This window comes from Styela clava, chromosome 6, assembly GCF_964204865.1.
Source record: "Styela clava chromosome 6, kaStyClav1.hap1.2, whole genome shotgun sequence".
NCBI lineage: Eukaryota > Metazoa > Chordata > Ascidiacea > Stolidobranchia > Styelidae > Styela > Styela clava.
The window spans coordinates 10,969,320-10,991,821 of record NC_135255.1 but is presented as its reverse complement, the minus strand read 5'-3'; the positions used below and the strand labels follow the sequence as shown (position 1 = coordinate 10,991,821).

The 22,502-nt window shown below is 35.4% G+C and overlaps 1 long non-coding RNA gene across 1 annotated transcript; it reads right to left on the bottom strand.

Moving 5' to 3' along the window:
• Nucleotides 1–63: 63 nt before the first annotated feature.
• Nucleotides 64–6,524, bottom strand: LOC120331800 (uncharacterized). Its single transcript, XR_013476640.1, has 3 exons — nt 6,503–6,524; nt 4,081–4,207; nt 64–214 (listed from the first exon to the last, which is right to left on the bottom strand). It is a non-coding gene; the product is annotated as an uncharacterized LOC120331800 (long non-coding RNA).
• Nucleotides 6,525–22,502: the final 15,978 nt, after the last annotated feature.

Below are 22,502 nucleotides of genomic sequence, written 5' to 3'. Positions count from 1 at the left end.
GCGCCTTCAGATATGCGGCTTCTAAATAGTGAACAGCTCGAAGGAACAAGATATAAACTGCATGCGTAGGCCTACTGTGCTATAACTCCGATGTTTGTGAGAAGAGTACAGCCATCAGCTCCTTTTAATGTGTAATGTCTGCTGGCCGATCGTGCTGTATTTTAGGGCTGAGACAGGCTATACTGCGCAGCATTAGTTTTATTTCGAAATTGTGCTGAAAGACAATTTAAAACAATAATTAGAGATGAGATTAAGTGTTATATAGTTGAATAGGCACAGCAAAGTGCCTTTATCAGCGTTTTCAACTAAATTGTAAAAGAAATATACTGGAAGGCACTGATAATTATCACCAAGATGTAAGAAATGGTCCCTTATTGAACACGTAGTGGACATAGCGATCGTTTCAATATTATGTTGTTGTTATGTTGTTGTTGTTCTTGTTTTTTGACACGTTTTTAAAAAGTCGCTTTTCTCTTTGATTACTGGACCAATTGCTTTGAAATTTTCAGTGGTTAAAGATAAAAATTTTCTTCAGAAGCCTATTACTTTTTTTGTTGTTGCTATGACGTCATCAAAATTATTGCCATTGGGTGGCGCTACGTGTCCATATATTTGAGCATAGCTCTCTTGTTTTAATTATGGACACTAGGTTGTTTTCTAGAATCTAGAATAGTGGTTCACAACCTTTTTCTTCCGGAGCCCATTTTCGTTACACAAAATTCTCGTGGCCCACTAACTTTTATTTCAAGGCAAAAACTACAAGAAAAATCAGAATCGTTCTGCGAAAATGAACACTTCTCAAAATAATTAGAATGTAAATTACCATCCAGCAGCAGAAAACAGCATCACTAATCATTGGTACTATAATCAAAATTAAGGATAGTGATACAAATAAAACTAGCAATTTTTAGTAGTTCTGTGGACCACCTCAAAATCTTTCTATGGCCAGCAGTGGGCCATGACCCACTGGTTGAGAACCAGTGATATAGAAAGTCTTTCGCAATATCTATTTCCCGTAGTCGTGCAAGTCTTGCGATACCATTTAATTTTATAAGCGCAATGGATTCCTATTTGGTTAAATTACCTGATTTCTTATCCAAAATTTGATACCAATTGCATTAATTATTTTTATGCTTTATAACACGCGAGTCCAAAATATATTTAATTGAGCTAACTTGGCTGTCTATTCCGACCAATATTCTGGCATCCTTGTGTTCTCTCACAGGTCGCTATTTTCTTTCTGTGTGTTTAGTGAGTTACTGCACCTCTGTCATTGAGCTTTGGAATTATTTGTAAGTTGATTTTTCATTTTTCTTTTTATTCATTCACCTAATATTTGGAGTGACGGTCATATAAAAAATAGATTATACCATGTGTAAACGCCGGAATAAGCTGTCCCATCGATGTCCATTACTGTTACAATTAAGTCAAAGCAACAAAGGTTGAATGGCCTAATTGGGATCGGGCTTTTTAAGTATTTCTGGTGTTACCTCACATTGAATCACACAATATCACTTCATATTCCCAGTTATAACTTGCACGAAATTCAAAAACTGATCCTGGGTACAGAAGTAAAAGAATGCGTTTAGGTTAGCTGGTTTGTTATGTGATCTAAATTATAGAACAGGCGTTCTAATCACTGATTCATCAGTTGTAGATGAGGTTGCAGAATGAACCGTAGTTTTTCTGATGTGAAAAATATTTACCATAAACAATTTACCATAAATTAGATGGAAATAAAATGGCCCATACCGGGAGTGAATTCATGAAACCTGATGTATTTTCTTAGGTATATATTTCTTATCTGATAGTAGCCGAATATTTCGATTCTAAAAACCAGAAACTAAGATTATCCACGAAAACCAGCAATATTTGAAACAACCGCCCGATCGACGATTGCCACAAAAAGTAGAAAGAACACTTCCCTACTTTTATAGACGCTCATCAGAGCAAGAAAATCGACCACAGGCAACGCCCTACACTGAAGCGCTGCTCTTGTTTGCCTCGGAACCGCCGGTATAGTTTCAACAATGCTGGATTAATCATTAGGCAAAATTAGCACGTGTTTAGGGCACCAAGGAAAAGGGGACACCACATAAATTCTATAGACGACCTGCAATAGAATAATAATACCAAGCAGTGAAACTGATTGGCTCATAGCCTAAGTTTATATATACCATGATGAAAGATGGCATGTGGCCTCAAGGTAGTTTTTTCATATTGCATAAAAAGGTACATCGCACGCGAAATTTACTGCGTCTCTTCATTAGTGCCTACGGAAGTAGGCACTAGTTTTACAAGTGATTTTTAGGTGGTGCGTACAATAAACAATATGGCTCGATTTTTTATTCATTCCGTCCTGATTTCTGGTTTCTATTTTTCTCTACTGCTGGAGTGGGCCTGCTTTTGATTTTTTCTCGACTGTTTTTATAATCACCCCATTTTATTATATTGATTTCGCCCTGATTTTTCCGGATTCTATTTTTCTTGACTGCCCTGCTTTTTTTTTCAAGCTTTTCTCGACTGCTGTCAGATCTTATCTTGACCGTTGTTTCACTTTACTTGCTGATCCGGATCAATCGACGCTTTCCGATAATTTCACTCTGCCACCTAATTTACCGCTTCACCTGCTGATCCTAGTGGCTTCGGCTCTCTCTCTTCCCTTGGCCATCTGGTCCTTCCCTACCTGGTGATCCTGTAACCCTAATAATGTCTCTGATTTCGGGTCCCTTGGTTCTTGACTTTGGGAGTGTGCTCTCGCTTGTCCCCTTCGATTTTGGCCCCCTCTCTTGCTTCGGCCACCTGTCCCTGCGTCATGCCAGCTTGATTCTTGACTTTTGGAGTGTCCTGCATGCTCTCGCTTGACCCCTTCGTTCTTGACTTTTGGAGTGTCCTGCATGTTTGTGCCTTATCACGAATTTTAAATTGAGCAGCTAAACGTGGAAGTTTGCATATCTGCAGTGGAATATAGTAAATATTACATAAGTAAAAAGCTGGGTACAGGAGAGATTTCATAAAAATATTGCAGAGGATCTTCATTGAACCCCCGGAACAGCTCCCCCAAACCCCAGGGATACAATCGGACTCAAGTTAAGAAACACCGCTATAGACAGTGCCGTACTCAAAGCACCATATTCACTGGTTATTGGTCGCGTTAGTAGGTTGTTCAGAATGATTATTTCTCTCTTTTTTATTGCCAAATTGAAGTTTTGATGGGCAGAATAGTTAAATACATGGCGCGATTCAACGAAATAAAAATGGTGTGATTCTAATAGACTTTAGAAACGAATAAATAATTTTTTTTGCTAGACGATAAACCCGTACTCAATATACACAAAAAGTTAATTTGGCACCGATTTCCAAAATAAATTACAAATATTACCTATTAGAAAAGATCTTTTAGAGCAGTGGTATTCAACCGGGTATACTATACTACTATATACCAAGTCAGATCCCGGGTATACATATAACAATTGGTATACAGCTATAGTCTGATTTGAATAAATATCACGGCCCGTTTATAGTTTATAAACGCGCATAAGTCACGTTCAACATCGGGACTAACTAAATCCATAAAGTGTTTGTCTGTTCAAGCCACGAATTCAGCGAGATAAATTACTTGAGCGAATAGAAACCATACTATGCAAAAAATAATTGTTAGCGGAAAATTATATTGAAAAGTATGCGCTACGTTATTCGCTAATTTCTAAGCAGAAGACAAAGTCATAAATCAACATCAATTTTGACGTAGTTTGTTAATATAGCACACATGATATCTTGCGACTCGACTACGACTAAGTACTAACTAAGTAACATGTAGTAATAGGTTCAGGAGCAATATTTTGATATATTAGATTGGGATCTTTCGTATAAAGCCCTCGACAATAATGCAAAAATGTGAGACTTGATAAAAAAACACCTAGGTCAAGTTTCAAATTTGTAACTATCTAGTTAGGGTCAAGAACAAGTTGAAACTTTATCATTTACCTGCGCAATATATAGAGGGTTGTTCAAAAGATCTCTAGATTGAACCCAAATATGCAAATCATATTGAAAAATCAAAAGATTTCGATTACATACTTGCTCTGCTGATCAGACTCGATAGGCTTCCATCTCAATCAGTGATGAATACCAGACAAATGACGAGGCATTTATTTTGGTAAAATGATGTACTGCCTTTCTAACTTTCAATCAGTGTTGAAGAAAGCTGAAAATAAATATATTTTCAGTTCATTCTCAAATTATCAGTGGCGTATATCGATGGTATGACAGCTATAGCTCCAACCATTGGTGACTTTGGATTGCGGCGCAAAAATAATAAAAAGTTGTAATCGTAAATTGCTACAATGACCTATTTATGCCTATCACGAATTCCAAATTAAGCAGCTAAACGTGGAAGTCCGCGTATCTGCAGTGGAATAAAGCAAATTTTACATAAGTAAAAAGCTGGGTAAAGGAAAGATTTCGTAAAATTATTTCAGAGAACCTTCATCGAACCCCCGGATACAGCTCCCCTGAACCCTATGGGTACAATCGAACCCAAGTTAAGAAACATCGCTATAGACAGTGCCATACTCATTACACCATATTCACTGGTTATTGGTCCAGTTAGTGGGCTGTTCAGAATGAATATTCCGACCTTTTTCAATGCCAAATTACAGTATTGCAGACTACTTAAATCGATGGTGCGATTCTACAAAATGAAATGGCGTGGTTCTAATAGACTTTGCAATAAAAAAATATGAGCGCGCATTGGTGCTTAAACTGACAAAAAGAGAAACGAAGAAATACAATTTTTCTGCTATAAGATTATATACATAAAAAAAAAATGCTCGCAGATTTTGCCCAAAAATTACAAATATTGCCTATTTGGAATAATTTTTTAGTATCGCTAATTTCTAAGCAAAAGCTATAGTTATAAATCGACGTCAATTTTCACGTTTTTTGTTACCAGTAATTTAGCACACATAATATCTTGTCACAAAAGTAAGACTTCTGCCATGATTTCACCAAACAACTTTTTTCTAATTTATATTATTAATCACAAATGGCAAACGAGAATATCGGTCGGAGACCGAAGACTTATCGATCGAAACAGCGGTTTCAATTCATGACTCTATAGTGACATCGCGTGTCCCATAACTTATTAATTAATTAATAACTCGCTAACTATACGACATCATTCATAATTCATCACAAAATCAATAGGCTTCTGGTCCGAGATATGATGAATGCACATGCAAAATTTGGAGCAGATTCAACCACGCCTTCGTGAGATATCGCGTGCATCTAACAGACAAACAGACAAATACCTATCAACATACTTACCGATCTAAAGATCGATAAGTATTTAAACAGCTAAACGTGGAAGTTTGAATATCGGTAGTGAAATATATTAAATTTTGAAATTATTTCAGAGGAAAAGAGAAATTCAATCTTTCTGCCATAAGATAAGCTTATATATACTATACAAAAAAAGATAATTTGTCGCAGATTTCCTCAAAATATACAAATAGTGCCTATTTGGAATGACTTCTTAGTGCAGGGATATTCAACCAAGAATACAATATACCCAAGTGTATACTAAGTCAGATCCCGAGCATACAAATAACTATTGGTATAAGATGATTTTCAGCAAGGTTGGGCCGACCCGCGGGACGTAATTTGACCACCCCCAGTAGACAGCTATAGCCTAATCAAAATATATTTTCCGCCAGTATTGTGTTTTTGAACGCGCACAGGCCACGTTAAACACCGAGATTTACCAATTTAACAATTAATTACTATGCAAAAAAATAATTGGCGGAAAGATATACAGAAAAGTCTACGGCTACGATATTCGCAAATTTCCGAGTACAAGCTATAGTTATAAATTTAGCACACATAGTATTTTGTGACCAGAGTAAGACTTCTATCATGACTTCACCAAACAAATGTTTCTACTTTATATTATTTTAGTACTTTTTGTTATTTGCGAGTTATATACGGATAAAATAAAAATTGAACAGATGTAACATGTAGTAAAAGATCGAAGAGCACTGTTTTAGCATATTAGATTGGAATATTTCGTAAAGAGCACTCGACAATAATGCAAAAATGGAACGTAGTATGTATACAAGGTTAGGGTTAGGACATAATTTTAGGTACAAATACTACGGGAGTTACTTGGCTAGACCCCGAACTCATAATAAAACGAACATATACAAGGAAAATTGGAATAAAATTATAGTCTAACCTTAACCTGGTACACATACTACGTTCCGGTGTCCGCCATCATGGTACGCGTACTTCAAGAGTATGATTTGAAGGACGATTTGAAAATCAGAATTTCCAGCGGAATCTGCATTCCTAACCCGAACACTATCCAGAAAATTACTAATTTGTTATTTTGAGCGTTATCGGTGGTGTTTTGTTTTCAACGAGGGGATTTGTACAAAATGTGCTAGATTGAACCTGAATATGCAAATTAAGCTAAAAGAATCAAAAGATTTTGATAACATACTTGCTTTGCTGGTCAGACTCGATAGGCTTCCATCTCAATCAGACGAATTTATCTTATTGATGAAGTAGTCTACTGCATTGTCAACTTTCAACAAGTGTTCAAGAAAGCTGAAAATAAATGTATATAACATGATCGCCATATTTTCAATTAAATAATAACGTACAAGTATCCCAATTCAACTACAGTCTAAATTTGGAGCCAACGATCAAGGGGGCGCATTTTCAAAATTTGTCATGGCCGCGATTTTACGTATAGATACACCGCTGCAAATGTTGTACCTTACTATATAAATCCATAAAATGTTTAAATATTATCTACTTGTAAACCTTTTCCTCGGTTTCGTATCTCCATTATTTTTTGCACATTTGAACTTCTGCATCTGATATGCTGAGATATTAATTAATAATAAACTGTTGCAGAACTTTAGCCCTTCTAATGGCGGGAACGAGACTAAATCTAGCCACAATAGCTAAAATATAAAAGCAATGGTAAATATATATAAATCCATGAATTTGAAAATGTAATGAAAGTGATGATCATGGCGTTTGGCTACTAGTATACGTGGGGAGTTCACCGACGCGATGATCTCGAAAATATCCAAGAGCTGACAGATAAAACAGCAGAGCTATTCTATCAACTTTTTTATTTTTCACTAACTCATCAATTTAAAATGAATCTTAGATTGGGTTACTTTTGTATTCCACTTTAAAGGTAAAATGAGATTTCCCCTTATATCAACAAGATTTTCCAACAAGTTTATAAAAAACAATACGGACAAACATTGAGATAGTGGGCAACAACATTGCACTGGGCCCCATAAATTGATCTTTCATACAATCAAAAGAGAAAGCAGTAGAAAGTAGAAACATTAGTTATAATTGAGCTCACCTGAATATTGTTCCGAAGAGACAACGTAGTAAAGAGTTGGGGTAATATTCTAGCACCAGCCACACACAAAATCGACCGCACTCCATCATTTACGTTTGCTACTAGGGCGTTGTCGCTTGTGGCTTCCCGCGTGAAGAGTGGACGAAAACGCTAATTAGTGATCAAACGTTTTTAATTAGTCCCGTTTTTCCTGGTCAACTCTGGATCGCGACGAACCGACCACGCTTCTGACACCTTGATCACAAAATATACACAATGCAGATGACAGTCCGCATTTGCTTAATATTACTTGTGATTGTTTGAATTTCCAGTTTGCACTAATTTTTCCGTCCAAACAAAACGTTGGAGACATAACATTCATAGCAATATAATCGAGTTACATGTGAAAATCATATTTAATTTCTCAAGACAAGTGCAGACCGATGATAACAAATGATAAATACTAGATATTTAGCGCAGAGCTATACAAACCGGGGTCTGGACGCTGCAGGTGGGGCGCAAAGTTGGGATTGCAAAGAATACTCGATTGTCACACACAGAGTACTACCGGTATATCTAATGTACATTTCATACTTCTGATTCAAAACACAACTATTAACACTAGTGAAACGTATAATTCTCACCATTTTGAAAAATTGCATAGGATCAGAGAAGCGCCGGGCTTGCTTCAAACTGTAAAAGTTTTGGAAGCACTGATTTAGCCAACTCTTATATCAGTGATTCGTAACCTTTTCGAGCCATACACAACAATAAATCCTTTAAAAATACACAACAATAAATCCTTTAAACATGTACAGACAGATTCACTATTTGGAAAAATATCAGTCCGACAAATATATGTAATCACTTTTTGCATTCTATATCAGTGAGACTTCTGCAGCTGCATTACCGCTGATACAGATTGGACATTGGGTTTATCATTTGTAACTTTCAAAGAAAAACACGTCATACTGGTTTCATGTTACTCGACTACTTCTGTTACGAGACTTGATAAAGTTCCTAGCTGAGAACAGCGATCCACGAGCTTATGTAGAATAAAATACGGACAGTAATGCAGTTGCAAAGTTTTTAGGGCACGAAATATTTTCGGGAATGCCAACCATCCCAACAAGCAATAGTTCGTCTTTTGCATTTCTCTCTTGTATTCCCTTCCGTAATCGCTTATATTTCTTTCCAAATTAATGTATAACAGTAAATTAGCAAGTAACTCTAACCAACATGAGCTGTGAAACTCCATATATCAAGCAGAAAAGGAGAAAAAGGATGTCACAGACGAACTATATATAGTATGTAGGAATGTAGCCAAATGAATGCTGCTGTGACTTACTGTTTCTAAATTTATACAACATCTTGGATTCAAATTTGCGCGGCTATATACTTTACGCTTTTTTACAGATTGAAACTATATCATACACTGAAAATAAAACGAAAAACATCTGATAATAAACCAAAACCCCCTATAAATTTAGTCTTAGAAGTTGGTTATCACGCCAACATTTTTGTGGTAAATTTGATTCTATAAAATTTTTCAAGATATTTGGCATTTACCGCTTGCATAAAGTGGACTTCGTTTGCGAGATTGGAATTTTTAAAAGTCAACCCTGCCGAAATCGAATGCAAATTAGTATGTTCCGTTGATGACGTAGTACTGAGAACTTGTCGGCGTAATTTTGCATCAGGTCATAGGCAATTATAGCTTTCTTTGTACTTATTTTAAACTGTATGCTAGTTCTATTGGGCGGTGCATTTGACAAGCGGTACAGTGGTTTAAATACATACCAGTATATTCAAATAATATTGCTGTATTATTAGAAATAACAGTACACTTAACAAATCGAGGTCAATATATACTCGATCTCTGTGCTGGACCTTTTGCTGTAACATATTTTCCAGTGAAATAATGCATAGCGGGCTATTTTCCGTCTCAAATCATCTACATTTTATGATTTATGTGAATTTATCTTGCTTTTCTGATTCTGTAACCAGTCCTTTTTGTTATATTTTCGGTATATAAAGACTATAATAGAATTCGCATATATGATATATATATTTACAGTACAGTATGTGCTTTTAAACATTACACTGCAGAATTCACAGTGATGTCCTGAAGCATGAAACAAGAAGAAAACTATGGATCATATTTTCTCATCTAACCTGTTCTGATGTCTCCACGAAACTAAAAGAAGACCTATAATCTGAAGGATCGTTTCAGGCTCAAAATTATGTTAAAGTCCATGCAAACTCTTGCCCACAGCCCAAAACAACATTACCACCTGACGCAGTTTATCAAGTCAAGTTTTTATTTATTTTTAACATTTTTTGGTCGATGACATTTCAGCAAGAGAATATAAGCTTTTATCATATGTAATTCATTTATGTTAATAAATGATTTTTTCACAAATCTCCATTAATTGATGTCTCGTGTTATAAATATGGCATTGACCTTAACGGGTGTGCTTTGTCATTCCAAACAAGCTTCTGTATAAATATATCCATTAATATGCAAGGGCCCACTTTATTTCTGGATGAACCCAAACGTTTTTTTTTTTCATTCTGAAAATTGCACTGGATTGAATTGGGAATCTCATCTCTTCTTTAGTCATACTCCAACATCGTTCAACACAATATAGACCGCGAGACGACGCCGTTTATCTTTCAGTTTCGTAGCGCACATAAGGGAACTGTCTGAAAATGATTTTAAAATGCTCCTTAGAAATTCAGTAACAAATAATACTTTGTTTCCATTTCCAAAAGTTGAACGTTTTACAAAAAAAGACGCTTCCACTACAAGAGATATGTGTTACTATCTGTCCTATATTCTCTGCTTTCCCGGTAACAGTGGCCAATGAACACAGACTTCTGCATGACGTAACAAATAAAATTTGATCAGCTGTAGGTGGATTCCCGTGATCGGATGAATCTCATATATACTGATCGCTTTTGCGTTGAGGCGAGTATCATTTCCATCGTCTTTTTCAGTTATTATCAGTCAAGTTATTTTGAGAAGGTGTTATAAAGCAGTGGTTCCCAAACTTTCTACCCTGGCGGGCCGGTAAAAATAATTAAATGTACTCGCGGACCGGCAAAAAATAATAACATATATTTGCGTAATATAATGCAATGTCGGGCACTCAATATGCTTCTAGCTAGACAAAAAAATGTATACTTAAAAACATTTCACTTGAAGACTATCAAATAATATGCCGGCAAAAAATTAAAATGGGTGAAACATAAACTATAATACCATATATTTGCGTAATGAAATGCAGTGCTGGGCACCCATTAGCGTAGGAAAGACACACATATAACAGCTTACATGAAAAACATGTACAAACACAATTAACTCTAGCGAGAATTTTGCTACTGTTTCGTTTCCAATATAAGATTGCAAACGAGGCCTCAAAGAAGTTTCTGTAACAAGTAGCTCTGCAGCGGCGTACAGCAGTAATCAGTAGTTTATTTTATCACCACATTGACCACAGCCTTTTTCTTTGCTTCGTTTTAATTAAAGCTAGTGATGAAAATGTTTTTTTCGCATAACGCAGTAACTGGTTGAGAATACGGACAACAGTTTCATTGCTCGATTACTTAGCGATGGGTATTCGTTATCAAGAGATATCCAAAATTGTGACAGTGATTCTTTTTTAAATCTGGACTGTAAAATAGAATCACAACTTTAAGCAAGCTCTTTCTTTTTCATCGGGTTTATCATATTAATCCCTCTGTGGGTGATCGACGCCTCAAACGAAACGAATTTACATTACAATGAAAAGTCGTCGGTAACTTGGCACCAGGCTCAAAATCTTACTGTGCCCGCTCAAAATACTGGAGATGATCTCAGCGGCCCATGCTTTTCTTGCGCGTCTCGTGACCACCTGCAGGGTCGCAATAAGTTAATACCTTATTGGAATATTATACTGTTTTTGACTGTTTTCTGGTTTAAACAAAGAAAAATGCATAACGTTTTATATGGATGGTCATATTAATCAGGAAAAGCATGCAGAACAGAAAAAGCACGCTTGCCGATTTTTAGGTTTCTGAATCTTGCGAGATTTGACGGAGCGCTTTCGCGAAGTATGAACGATACAACGATATTTTCATGCTTGTATGGAAAGTTTATAATTAATTTAATGACGATTCTTGACTATTCAGCAGACTTATACTATCATATAGGCTACAGCATATTATTTGATTCAGAAAATAATGGCTGTTTGTGTGAAAGTAACCAGTTTTACTGATGTCAGTTGGTATTAATTCATATAATCGACAAGAATGTGGGCACCAATGATAAGTTATGCAGGAGTTGAAAGAAATGAAGCGATTGAGAGGTGAGAAATCATGTATCAAGTTGTAGACTGACAGTTGATGTTTCAAAATATACAGGGCAATTCAGACTGTGTGATTTATCGAGATTCAGTGTAGATATATCCTAGTATGGAAACACTGCAGGACTGTAGTACATCAGATAAAATGGCAATGCATTATGTATGAGAAGTATTAGTCAGTATTTAGTGCTATTTTTATTTGTCGAAAAACACTTATGTTGTTCCAAATATGATTTTCTTCCTTATTTTTTTAAAATACTGTGCTACAAACAAAAACGGCAATGTTCCATCAATCCAACCTAACGCAGGGTATCATCGCTGCTGCTATCAGCGCTATACTTGTGACAATAAAATGGATCGAAGAAAAAGTCTTGAAGAAAACCGTCAAGGTGTATAAGAATCATATTCATAACAGTTGCGAACAGCATAGATGGGCTATGCATATTTAAATACTTTGGCATTCATTTGCGCATGAAACTACCAATCAAACTGATGTTGGAGGACTCAAAATCCATTGAGTTTTTTCTCAAATATGAAGATCTTTTGACGTTAACGAGGCATTAATAAATAAAGCTGAGGAATTTGTTTGTTCACTGTATGGAGAGGATATAAAGAATGTAAATGATACTAGGGCACGTCTTTTCAAAACTGGCAAATATATGGATTATACTTTTCCACCCAACAGTGATTTACTAAAGAAGCATGTTCTGAGGGCAAATTACCATGCAGAAATTCATCACTGTTGCCTAGGACCAAAGCCAAATATTTCACCACTTATTGGCCATGGATGGGTTCTTGATGATGGTGTATTACGGGTCAAATTGATGGATCTACTTCCAGCCCCCAAATCAGTTCTTGAGTTTGCAAACTGCAAGTGTCAGAAAAATAGGTGTCAAAATAATTTATGCACGTGTGCCAAAAACAATCTAACTTGCACAGAATTTTGTATCGACTGCAAAAACCACAGTACGCTTGTAGAGAAAAAGTCGATTTTCGAGAATAAGCATTTCGGAAGCAATTCAGAGGAAAGTGAATTAGATATTGAAGTTATTTAAATAAATATTATTTATTAGTTTTTTCTCAGACATCTGTTAGTATCGAAAGTTCTGTTTCTATAAATAATATTGCCTTTGTTACACAGCCACATAAACTGTAAAAAGACTAATTGTAATGTTTTTGTTCACTATGTTATGTACATACTGTATGTATTCATTTTATTTTCTTGACTTTTCCGTGTAAATTTATCAGTGAGAAATAGCCGATTCATTTGTGTTTTTGTGCTCAAAATGTCAATTTGTGAATTCATTGCATAAAAAAGGGGGGGGGGGGGGGGGGGGATAGCTTCTATAAAATAAAAATGTATGTTGTACTTTGTTGTAAACTGCTTGTCTGAGGAAGTCTGATTTTGGTCAGACGAAACGTTTCAGGAATACATTTGTGTTAGTGCGCACCAGGACTCTTGAATTGCATAGTTTTTATGCTGTGTTGTTATAAACCTATGGATATTGATTTTCTGGGAATCCCCTTATATATTATGCAATTTTGCATCAGGATTTTAACCGATTTACTTGTGTTTTTGTGCTCACGATGTTAATTTGTGACTTTATCGCATAAAATTGATGCGTTTGATGGCTTCTATAAAATGAATGCAACCTTTCATGCCGTGTCGTTGTATACCTATGGTCATTGATATTCGGGGAATCTCCTTAAATCTAATTTTTGCATCAGGATTTTTGAAGCATGTTTTATAGAAAATGTGCAACTTTCGTTAGTAGGAACAAGCTGTAATGCGTTCAGTATGTTCATTTTCATACAAAACTAAAGAATTTATATAGTTTCCAGATGTGCGCTACGAAACTCACTTTCTAGGCGTGATTCAGGGCCTCGTCTCACGGCCTGATATGATCAGCTCAAAGTGTACTTTTGATGACAGCTGGGCTGTGCTGTTATTATCAGTGTGAACTGGAAAACATGAAGTATACAAATTAAATAATTAGCATACACGAGTTCAGAAGGATATCACCAGACAGATTAGTGATGTTCAGCATAATGTGAAATGAATAAAAAACTAAACCATTATCAGGATTCTACGTTTATCTGGTATCACGTATCACTCTCTGGGTGAATGAACCGACAGACGCTCAAGTTGCAACTTTAACAGTGTGTAAAGTTGGCTTATATAACAGTGTGACTTGATAGCATCATACTTTGGACTGGATATTACATTGCAGAGCAAGACAAAAAGTGGTAAAAACTTACGCTACAATCAGTTCCGGTACGTTCATTAGATAAAACGTCATTACTTGTTTCCCTTACAGTCAGAGCTTCCTGTGCATTAGCATTTCTGTTTTACATTGCATTAGTGTTTCAATCTTTATGAAACTACGCAATGAGAAACTAGAATTAAATGCCAAAAACAGAGGATAAACATTCTACTCGCGAATGCGCGATAAAGGCAGATCTGGAATAAGTTCTTAGAAATACGTCATCGAAGGCCTTTTTCGAACTGCTGTAGATTTTCGTTGAAGCGGTTGAAAATTTCATAAATAGAAAACTAAGTCCACCTTATGTAAACAGTAAGCGTCGAAAATTCTGATTTTACTACATAGACCTACATTTAAAGCTATCCCGGCTGTCTTCATTGATCATATTGTCATCGAGAGTTCATGAGCATATTCTCTGTCCAAATATCGGGTACAGTTCGAAAAATAGATAGGATTTGACCTTAACGATACCGGTACAAATAATTCGAATTTAGACCAAAAAGTATTGGTTTTACATGCGATACGTTTGCTAACAATGGTAGCGGTAAACAAACGCAATAACGCACCCACCTTCAGTAAGTAGGCTAGCGCCTCTTTACACAGAAATGAGAACATGTTTGTGTATTATGCTGGATGACTGAACGCCAAAGCGAGACTTTTGGCTGACTTGGCGGGACAAGACGCTAAAAAGCTGTCCCGCCTAAAGCGGGATGTATAGTGAGCCTAGTGATAAGAGCCACGCGAAAAGTAAAACATTCTACCGCAGGCACTAAATACGAAACGCAGTAAATTGCGCGTGCTATGTAGGCCTACCTTTTTATTCAGTATGAAACTAAGTCAAGGCCACACGCCATCTTTAATCATAGTGAAATATAAGCTAATCAATGTAAGGTGGGCTATGAACAATCAGTTTCCTATTCTACTAAAATTAATGTACTGCTTAGTATCATATTGCAGGTCGTCTATAAAAATAGCTGTGATGTCCTAAGCACGTGCATATTTTCCCCAATGAAAAATCCAGCACTGTTGGACTTATACAGGCGGTTTCGATGCACACAAGCGCGGTGCTCCGCTGTAGAGCGTTGCCTGTTGTCGATTTTCTTGCTTTGATGGGCGTCTATAAAAGTAGGGAAGTGTTCTTTCTACTTTTTGAGTCAACAATCGTCGATCGGGCGGTTGTTTTTGAGGTGAAATATTGCCTGTTTTCGTGGGAAATCTTAGTTTTTGGGTTTTAGGGTCGAAATATTCGGCTACTATCAGATGAGAAATATATAACCAAGAAAATACATCAGGTATCATGACTTTACACACGGTATGGGTAACGGTATATCTAACTAATTTATGATAAAGTGCTATGTGCAAAATAAAATCATTTTACATCACAAAAACTCCGGTTCATTCTACAACTGATGAGCCAGTAACAGCAGTAATGAGGACACTTCCACTATAATTTAGGTCACATAACGAACCAGCTAACCTAAACGTATTTTTGTCCCCTGTACCCGGGTAAATAAATAGCTAAATACAAAATAATAAACATGAAAAATGAATTTACAAATAAAACATTCCTGAGCTCAAAAGTGCACTAACTAAAACACAGAAAGAAAAGAGCGACCTGCGGGAAAACTCACGGATGCCAGATTATTAGTCGAAATAGACAGCCAAGTTGACTCAATAAAATATATTTGGGACTCGCGTGGTATAAAGCATGCGAATAATACATGCAATTATGTATTGTTATTAAATTTTGGATAAGAAATCAGTTTTTTTTAACCAAATAGGAATCTGCGCTTATAAAATCAAACGCTATCGCGAGACTGGCACGACTACGGAAATAGATATTGCGAAATACTTTCTAGAACACAACCTAGTGTCTATGATTAAAATCAGGGAACATTTCTTACATTTTTGTCATAATTTCCAGTGCCATTTGGTATATTTCTTTCACAGTTCGGTGGAAAAAGTTGATAACGGTACTTCGTTTTGTTTCCTAATTCAACTTTAAAACAATTAATCTCATAATTATTGCCTTCTCGTTTTAAATTGTCTTTCAGCTCGATTTTGAAATGAAACTAACGCTGCCGAGTATAGCCTTAACATACAGCACGATCGTCCAGCAGACATTAGCTGATGGCTGTATTCTTCTCACGAACCTCGAAGTTATAGAACATCACGTATGCAGCTTATATCTTGTTCCCCCAAGCTGTTCTCTATTTGGAAGCCACATATCTGAAGGTGGGAACTAACTGCGTATTGGAAAACTAGATTTTCAAGGCATAGATCTTAGTCGTTAACTTCCGTGTTTCAGAAAAAAGTTTTTTACTTTTTTGAATTACGTTGGTTTAGTCAAGCAACTTCAAAACGAATAACAAATCTATCATTCATGACAGTTGCCTATTTGTTCTACTGTCATTTGTAACGAACTTTTCTACGAGAACGTATTGTATATTTCCGTAGACTACTTTTCATACTATGTTCTATGTAGGTTATTTAGTCGAAAATATCCCCCGCCACAAATTGCACAAACACATTCGAATAAAATCAGTTTTTAATAATCACATTACGAGAAATAGATGGACGTATTGAATATTATTAAAATTTAAGAGTTCAAAATTTTTCAATGTTGTTTATATTGAAGGGTATAGCACTAAAAAGTAATATAAACAGACAAATTAGACTCTAAAAATCCCCATCATGATATAAATATATATTTATATGATATATATTTAAACATGAATAGAATCTTCGAATCATGTCTGTGTGCAGCAGAAGTGAGAACGAAGTTTCTTCATATATATATTCCAGATTGGGCAATAAAAAATGCTGTCAATAACAATAATCTTTTATTAGATCGTGAAATGGTGGCCTTCACGCAGCGCCTCGTGTCTCACGATCTATCGAAAGACCATGTTTTGCATTAATCCAAATCGATGATAGCAAGTTTGTAGTTCACCATTAAAAATTTGATATACACTTTTTACAAACACAATTTAATAATAAGATATCAAGAAACAATAATATGTAAGGCAATATTCCCAACAAGTCCCTATTTATATTTAAAATTAATGCTATCGTTAATGATTTATTTAATTAATATATTTCTATATAAATATTATTTTTAGGGTCTTCAATATCAAATACTTCCGAATACATTCTAAAATCGAAAATAACCCATTTTTGTTTTAGTTGATTAAAACCCAGTAAATTAGGAAATAAGCTTCAATAGAAATATCAGAATGAAGCCACAAACCAACAGTATATGTACACAAAGTAATTGATAGTTTATAGCTATCAATAAAAAATAATAGCAACCTGTGACACAGTCAGTTTATTAAAATTATTCACTCTGTACAAATGACCATATGAAAAGATAGCCAAGGAGTTCTAAGTCTATTGACAAAAATACTACTTGTATTCAGATAATTGTGTATATTTTCTGAGAGTAATAAAATTTATTGGCAATACAGGCAACAACAATCGAAAATCCATTATGCTTTTAAAAATTCTAATATTTAGGCCTGGGATATTCTACTACCTACCAGTATATTTGTATATTAATTTATGTGAACCATATTGTTATTATGTGTAACATATTGTTGTGTTTGGAATTAGAAATAAATTAGTAGAGAATAGATGACCACCACTGCCAGCGCGCAGCTAGGATTTTCGAAATCGGAAATTCCCATTGCCGCCTGTAACACCCACCGCGATTTCGCGCTCGTTAAATGAGCCGTCTTTTCAGCGTATAATGATCATTCTGTTACGTAAAATATTCAATCCATGACAACTACGAGATTCTAAAATATCTTTATATATTATATTAATGTGTCCAACGTAACTCGCGGTTGCTTCTTCTTACGTCAAAAAAAAAACATTACTATTCGGTCCACGGCGATCTGTGACTTAAAATTACGGGATAAACCGCCTGATATATTTAATTTTAATACGTATTTCTGCAATCTTGCCAACTCGTTATCGCCGTTAGAAAAATCTCAAATAATTATATAAAATGCTGTTAAGTGTAGAGTATAATTTATTTAGATATACTTTAGATTAATTATATTATATACATCCTCACAACCCGGGAAAAAGTCGCGTTTCAAACCTTGTATCGTGTTAACACGAAAATATTCGACGGCAATTTAAAGTAATGGATAATCAGGCAAATCCCGCCCTCAATTAGTGACGATATGTTTCTAAACGCCGACCAAACATAATGTGTGCCAGAGGCACACAAAATTTTGCGATTTTCATTGCCTAGAAAAGCGTTTTTTAAATTTTCGCGGGCCTCAATAAAACTTATATTGTTTACGATTTTATTTTCAGTATTTTAAATTGCCGCTTTTCAATCAAAAAAGATGCGTTGTCTTTAGAAACTCGCCGCCAATGAACGTATTTACCAGATTCACAATTCCGTGCGGGTACAAAAATAAAATAAATGTTATCGTTATCGTGGAACAAATTTGTGGAAAATTTTCGTTTTAGAGAAAATAACACAATCGTAAAGGCGTTTACGGGCCTAAAAAACACATTACGCTGATGAGTGATGAAAACAATAACGCGCAAGTTTCTATTGAGAATGTTTTCATTCAACGGAAACGTCTTGAAAGCGGCGTCGAAAATGTGTGACGTCACACAAATATCCGATATTCTTATGAACGTGAATTCCGATATTCGAATGACGAGATATTCGAATACATTCGAATACTTTATTCGAATTGGCCATCCCTGATAGTGAGCCTAGTGATAACCCACCTTTAAGAGCCACGCGACAAGTAAAACATTCTACCGCAGGCACTAAATAAGAAACGCAGTAAATTGCCGTGCTATGTACCTTTTTATTCAGTATGAAACTAAGTCGAGGCCACACGCCATCTTTAATCATAGTGAAATATAAGCTAATCAATGTAAGGTAGGCTATGACCAATCAGTTTCCTATTCTACTAAAATTAATGTACTGCTTAGTATCATATTGCAGGTCGTCTATAAAAATAGCTGTGGTGTCCTAAGCACGTGCATATTTTCCCCAATGATTAATCCAGCACTGTTGGACTTATACAGGCGGTTTCGATGCACACAAGCGCGGTGCTCCGCTGTAGAGCGTTGTCTGTGGTCGATTTTCTTGCTTTGATGGGCGTCTATAAAAGTAGGGAAGTGTTCTTTCTACTTTTTGAGTCAACAATCGTCGATCGGGCGGCTGTTTTTGAGGTGAAATATTGCCTGTTTTCGTGGAAAATCTTAGTTTTTGGGTTTTAGAGTCGAAATATTCGGCTACTATCAGATGAGAAATATATAACTAAGAAAATACATCAGGTATCATGACTTCACACACGGTATGGGTAACGGTATATCTAACTAATTTATGATAAAGTGCTATGTGCAAAATAAAATCATTTTACATCACAAAAACTCCGGTTCATTCTACAACTGATGAGCCAGTAACAGCAGTAATGAGAACACTTCCACTATAATTTAGGTCACATAACGAACCAGCTAACCTAAACGTATTTTTGCCCCTGTACCCGGGTAAATAAATAGCTAAATACAAAATAACAAACATGAAAAATGAATTTACAAATAAAACATTCCTGAGCTCAAAAGTGCACTAACTAAAACACAGAAAGAAAAGGGCGACCTGCGGGAAAACTCACGGATGCCAGATTATTAGTCGAAATAGACAGCCAAGTTGACTCAATAAAATATATTTGGGACTCGCGTGGTATAAAGCATGCAAATAATACATGCAATTATGTATTGTTATTAAATTTTGGATAAGAAACCAGTTTTTTTTAACCAAATAGGAATCTGCGCTTATAAAATCAAACGCTATCGCGAGACTGGCACGACTACGGAAATAGATATTGCGAAATACTTTCTAGAACACAACCTAGTGTCTATGATTAAAATCACTAAATCAGGGAACATTTCTTACATTTTTGTCATAATTTCCAGTGCCATTTGGTATATTTCTTTCACAGTTCGGTGGAAAAAGTTGATAACGGTACTTCGTTTTGTTTCCTAATTCAACTTTAAAACAATTAATCTCATAATTATTGCCTTCTCGTTTTAAATTGTCTTTCAGCTCGATTTTGAAATGAAACTAACGCTGCCGAGTATAGCCTTAACCTTAACATACAACACGATCGTCCAGCAGACATTAGCTGATGGCTGTATTCTTCTCACGAACCTCGAAGTTATAGAACATCACGCATGCAGCTTATATCTTGTTCCCCCAAGCTGTTCTCTATTTGGAAGCCACATATCTGAAGGTGGGAACTAACTGCGTATTGGAAAACTAGATTTTCAAGGCATAGATCTTAGTCGTTAACTTCCGTGTTTCAGAAAAAAGTTTTTTACTTTTTTGAATTACGTTGGTTTAGTCAAACAACTTTAAAACGAATAACAAATCTATCATTCATGACAGTTGCCTATTTGTTCTACTGTCATTTGTAACGAACTTTTCTACGAGAACGTATTGTATATTTTCCGTAGACTACTTTTCATACTATGTTCTATGTAGGTTATTTAGTCGAAAATATCCCCCGCCACAAATTGCACAAACACATTTGAATAAAATCAGTTTTTAATAATCACATTACGAGAAATAGATAGAAGTATTGAATATTATTAAAATTTAAGAGTTCAAAATTTGTCAATGTTGTTTATGTTGAAGGGTATAGCACTAAAAAGGTAATATAAACACACAAATTAGACTCTAAAAATCCCCATCATGATATAAATATATATTTATATGATATATATTTAAACATGAATAGAATATTCGAATCATGTCTGTGCGCAGCAGAAGTGAGAACGAAGTTTCTTCATATATATATTCCAGATTAGGCAATAAAAAATGCTGTCAATAACCATAATCTTTTATTAGATCGTGAAATGGTGGCCTTCACGCGGCGCCTCGTGTCTCACGATTTATCGAAAGACCATGTTTTGCATTAATCCGAATCAATGATAGCAATTTTGTAGTTCACCATTAAAAATTTGATATACACTTTTTACAAAAACAATAAAATAATAAGATATCAAGAAACAATAACATGTAAGGCAATATTCCCAACAAGTCCCTATTTATATTCAAAATTAATACTATCGTTAATGATTTATTTAATTAATATATTTCTATATAAATATTATTTTTAGGGTCTTCAATTTCAACAAATTGAGATTATATATACTGTATATCCCAAAATGGTATGACAGCAGAATGTCCACACACCGTCTAAGTAAATAGCGGATCATGAATACATGGAATCGGCTTACTCATTCGCTAAAAGAGAATTCGTGATTATAGTTTGCACTCACAAAATCTCAATGCATGGTACAGTTATCTATGATCCTCAATGAATCCGCCGTGCTTCTGCGAACACGTTTTGCTACAAATATGACAGAATATTTTGGTCATTTTGGTGTCTGAACTATGAACTTATTTTGCAATGAAGTATCTTATGTTGTTGTATCATTTTCTGAATATCAATTTTTTCCCACATTTTTTTGCATAATAAAATCTCTGATTTGATATAGTATAAATTTAGTAGAACTACATTTATATTATATATTATTAATATACATAAATATGTGATAAATAGGTACTAATAATTCAGTGAGCCAATAAAAATTATTGTGAATGATCAAGGAAATATATTGTTCACAAATATATAAGAATAAGAATTTTCCAATAATCCGGATAATTTTCAAATGCCTTGCATAATTCTATTCCGCAATAAGTCTAATTTCAACTTGTCCTGAAAAATCGGAAACTTCCAAGTCATTCCGAGCAGTTTGAAATTTACAAACTATAGAAAGGCAAACCCCGAAAAATATTACACTATAAAACGCCAAATATTCAGGATAAGTTTAATAGTCCCATATATACATAAACTGTGAACTTTATATCATTTTGGTATCTATGTACAAACAATTTGGAATCTCATTCGCTAGAGCCAAGTCAATCCAATTCATCTAATTCCTGTGTTATAAATAATGTACTCTCAATTTAATGAAGACAAAGCCTGTACCATATTAGTCAAGCTGAGTGAACTGGTTTGAACTATCAAGTCAAGTTATCACTAAAGTCACTTTATCGGTACTAGAATCTTCTTGATTAACCGCGGCAGGGATACCGCAAATACCAGCCAACTCCTGGCGTGGGAAAAGCTAGCCTAGGAATCATTCCAAATACATAAACACAAAAGGTGAAGCAGTGCAATTGGTTAAGTGCACCAACCAGCGATGTCGGAAGATTTCGATTTTTTGCATTCAGACATTAATTTCGGGAAAAGAAAGCCGATGAAACGACTCAATTGTATGTCGAACCACGGGCCCATGGCCTCTCGCGCAGTTAACAGTCCCGGTCGGGTATGGGAATAGCCAACCAGTTAAATTTGTCAGCCGCATGGTGCAGTGTGGTGGATGGTGTTTAAAATTCAATGTCATTTGTCTTATTACAAGGAGTCTCCTTACGAGAATAGTTCCGAACTGCATTTTAACCAAACTAGCAAACCCCAC